Source organism: Nelumbo nucifera, chromosome 4, assembly GCF_055504915.1.
Source record: "Nelumbo nucifera cultivar China Antique chromosome 4, China Antique-T2T, whole genome shotgun sequence".
Taxonomy (NCBI): domain Eukaryota; kingdom Viridiplantae; phylum Streptophyta; class Magnoliopsida; order Proteales; family Nelumbonaceae; genus Nelumbo; species Nelumbo nucifera.
The window spans coordinates 71,630,657-71,635,291 of NC_142652.1; the positions used below are offsets into that span (position 1 = coordinate 71,630,657).

General features: G+C 40.2%; 1 pseudogene; it reads right to left on the bottom strand.

The window, feature by feature from the left end:
• Positions 1–495: 495 nt before the first annotated feature.
• On the bottom strand, positions 496–4,430 carry LOC148800707 (uncharacterized; annotated as a pseudogene).
• Positions 4,431–4,635: the final 205 nt, after the last annotated feature.

Here is a 4,635-nt window from a genome sequence, read left to right on the forward strand (position 1 = left end):
TCCCTCTTTCATCTCTTTCTCCCCTTCTTCTCGTCAAAAGTGATCGCAAATCACCCATCCTCATGGTCCCAAGTTAAATCGACAGTCAAGGAGACAAGCCTTCGCGGCTGAAGCATCCTTGGCTGAATGGTTTCTCATTGCTTTAACAAACCAATACGGCCAGATTCACTTACCTTTCTTTGTTTCTTAAGCCAAAACAAGGTGTGCTTATTGCCATAAGCTTGCTATGTATCACATCTCCACCACTTAATATAAATTCCAAGGATCTGAAGGTGGGAAAAGGGGTTGGGGTTCTAAGGTGAGTGCATTTTATGCTCCATCTCCCCCTTGCTTTCTCTTTCAAGGTGTGAGTGCATTTTATGCTCCATCTCACACTTGCTTTCGTTTCCATATGTGAGTCACATTAGTCATGATTTTTTTTTTTTTTTTTTGCTCAAGAATCATAGGGTCTCGTCGCCTGATCCATGAATTCATTGATCGTGGTCTCAATATGCCTTACACAACAAGTTCTAGAATAATCAAACCATGTTTGACAGATAATTATGTGAAAATCAATTATGCATCTTGCTATTGATCGATTAAAATCATGGGTAACCATATGCAGCCAAGAAAGATTCAGTTAGTCATGCTTGCATCCTATCTTATCTATTCAGCCTAAGCACATGATTCCTGATAAGTTGAAATTGTTCAAGGGTAAGTTTCCAAGGAGCAAAGATTTCAAGAAGGTAAGGTATCCCAAATTTCCATCAGATTTTCCTAATCCCCCTACACTTAAGTTATACATTGTCCCCAATGTATGTGATTATGCATAAAGTAAAAGGATTTGGGGGTATTTCCCTGTTTGTCTTGTTGGGTTCCTGCTAAACACACACACACAAAAAAATAAAACTTAAACAAAATAACAAAAAATCACAATGGATTGCCTCCCACAAGTGCAATTGTTTAACGTCGTTATGCTCGACGTCCTCCTTTTGCTCCTTTAATCCAATGAATACCGTGGAATGTCCAACGAGATGTCTACCGTAGAGGAGACATTTGCATCCTCGTGGAACAACTTCAATTGATGTCCATTCACCTTGAAGATCTTACCTGTGTCGAGACTTTTGATCTTTACTGCACCATAAGGAAAAACATTAGTCACAATAAACGGACCCATCCACCTGGAACGTAGTTTACGTGGCATGAGTTGAAGTCGAGAATTATACAATAAGACCTTTTGTCCAATTTTAAATTGTTTTCTTAAGAGTACATTGTCATGAAACGATTTGGTCTTTTCTTTGTAGATTCTTGAATTTTCATTTGCCTCTAGCCTCAACTCCTCTAGCTCTTGCAACTGGAGCTTCCTTTCCTTCCCTCCTTCTTCCATATTCATGTTGCATCGCTTGATAGCCCAATAGGCCCTATGTTCAATTTCGACTGGCAAGTGGCAAGATTTGCCAAAAATTAACCTATAAGGGGACATATCTATTGGGGTCTTGTAAGCTGTTCGATATGCCCAGAGAGCATCATCTAGACGTAGGCTCAAATCCTTCCTTCCTGGATTTACCATCTTTTCCAAGATGGACTTTACCTCTCTATTGGAAATTTCAGCTTGCTCGTTAGTCTGGGGATGATAAGCAATGGCAATTTGGTGATGTACCCCATATCTTCTCAACAGGGCTTCGACTGTTCTATTGCAAAAGTGGGTCCCTTGATCGCTTATGATGGCTCGAGGGATGCCAAACCTTCTGAAGATGTTAGACTTGATAAATCCTACAACACATTTAGAATCATCAGTTTTTGTGGCTTTGGCTTCCACCCATTTTGAGACATAATCGACTGCCAAAAGTATGTAAGAAAAACCACAAGAGGGAGGAAAGGGTCCCATGAAATCAATACCCCAAACATCAGATATTTCACATATAAGAATGGGGGTTTGGGGCATCTCATTCCTGCGAGATAGTGTACCTGTTTGTTGACACTGCCACAGTTTTTACAAAACAAGTACGCATCTCTAAATAGGGTGGCCCAATACAGCCCACTATCCAAGACTTTTCGAGTAGTCCTCTTTGGCCCAAAATGGCCACCACAAGCATAATTATGACAAAACATTAGAATCGACATCTGCTCATCCTCAGGGACACATCTCCTAATCATTTGATCAGAACATAATTTCCATAGATAAGGTTCATCCCAAACATAATATTTTGCCTCATACCTGATTTTGTTTTTCATGGATTTGCTAAGGTCATTAGGCAAAACACCGGTAACCAAGTAGTTTACAATGTCAGCATACCATGGAACCATACCTCTCATGTGAAACAATTGCTCATCAGGAAACAACTCACAGATGGGTGAAGAGTCCTCACATTTTACCTACTTAGGTGATCAGCTACCGAGTTTTCAGCTCCCCTTCGATCCTTGATCTCGAGATCAAACTCTTGGAGCAAGAGTATCCACCTTATCAGCCTCGGTTTTGACTCCTTCTTCGCTAGTAGGTATTTCAAAGCTGCATGGTCAGAAAAACACAAGTACTTTAGAGCCAAGCAAATATGATCTGAATTTATCTAAGGCAAACACAATAGCTAGTAGCTCTTTTTCAGTAATTGTGTAGTTGCTTTGGGCAGTATTCAACGTTTTGGAAGCATAGTAAATGACATGGCTCTTCCCATCTATTCGCTGCCTTAGAACAGCCCCTATTGCATAATTGCTTGCATCAGTCATGATCTCAAAGGGCAAGTTCCAATCGGGTGGTTGAATGATGGGTGCAATGGTTAATAAATTTTTAAGCTTGTTAAATGCTTCCTTGCACTCATCAAAATCGAAAGGCACATCTTTTTGTTGCAAACTGGACAACGGCAGGGCAATTTTTGAAAAATCTTTGATGAACCTGCGATAGAAACCTGCGTGTCCAAGAAAGGAGTGAACCTCCCTAACATTCGTAGGCTAGGGTAACCTCACAATCAAATCAATTTTTGCCTTGTCGACCTCTATTCCTCTAGCCAAAATTACATGTCCCAACACAATACCTTCCTTCACCATAAAATGACATTTTTCATAGTTTAAGACAAGATTTGTTTCCACACACCTATTCAGAATTTTACTTAAACTATTTAAGCAGTCATAAAATGAATCACCATAAACAGTAAAATCATCCATGAACACTTCAATGCATTTTTCAATAAAATCAGAAAATATGCTCATCATGCATCTTTGAAAAGTGCCCGGAGCGTTACACAAACCAAAGGGCATTCGTCTATAGGCAAAGGTGCCGAATGGACAAGTGAATGTCGTTTTCTCTTGGTCCTCCTGCGCAATAACAATCTGATAATATCCTGAGAACCCATTGAGAAAACAGAAGAAAGCCTTACCTGCCAGCCTCTCTAGCATCTGATCAATGAAGGGTAGGGGAAAATGGTCCTTTCGAGTGGCCAAGTTGAGTTTTCGAAAATCTATTACCATTCGCCAGCCACTTTGTACCCTCATGGGAACTAGTTCATTATTTTGATTTTTTACTACAGTAATCCCAGTTTTCTTAGGTACAATATGAATCGGACTTACCCATTTGCTGTCTGAAATTGGATAAATTATCCCTTCATCTAACAGTTTAAGCACTTCTTTCATTACTACCTCTTTCATTACCGGGTTGAGTTTTCTTTGTGGTTCTCTAACCGGTTTGGCATCATCTTCCAAAAGGATCCTATGCATGCAAATTTAGGGGCTGACCCCTTTTATGTCGGCTAGGGTCCATCCAATCGCCTCCTTATGGTCCTTTAGGACTTTAATGAGCCTTTCTTCTTGCTCCTCAATCAACCCTTTTGCAATGATCACAGGTAGTGTCTCTTTTTTGCCCAAGTGCGCATATTTTAGGTGATCAGGTAGGGTCTTTAGTTCCAGCTCCGGAGCCTGCAAAACAAAGGGCAACAGCCTTGTGTGAGAAACTTTCGATTGAACATCAGAAGTACTTACCTCCTGTTCTGGTTCCGGAGTATCATAGGATGCTTCGATCTCCTCCTCCTTGTCCGATTGTGCCTTATACTCTAGCTCATCGTCCATGTCCTCCTCTCCAAAGACTTCTTGCACAATCGAATTGATAGTATCAATAGAGCAGATCAAATGACACTCACTAGGATATTTCATTGCATCAAAAATATTAAATTTTACAATCTCTCCATCAAACTCGACGGAGAGGGTACCCTCATCCACATCTATTTTGGTCTTAGCCGTTTTCATGAATGGCCGACCTAATAGAAGAGGGGCTGAACTCGTGGCTGTGTCTTCTTCCATCTTCAGGATGTAAAAATCAGCTGGAAAGATCAAATCGTTAACCTGCACTAATACATCATCAGCAATCCCTTCTGGGTATGCATTAGACGATTAGCTAATTGTATAACAACTCTAGTCTCTTTTAAAGGACCTAGACTCAATGCATAGTAAATCGAGTATGGCATGACATTAATAGATGCACCAAAGTCCAAATGGCACGCTCGATTCGTTTATTGCCAATCACACAGGGTAGGCTGTCACGAACAATTGACCCAAAAAGATATCAACCTAATTGCTACTTGTACCATTATTTGTGACAATTACGGATCACCGAAATCATGGATAGCAGTTGGAAAATCAACATTAATTAAGTTTGTCAAATTAATTAAC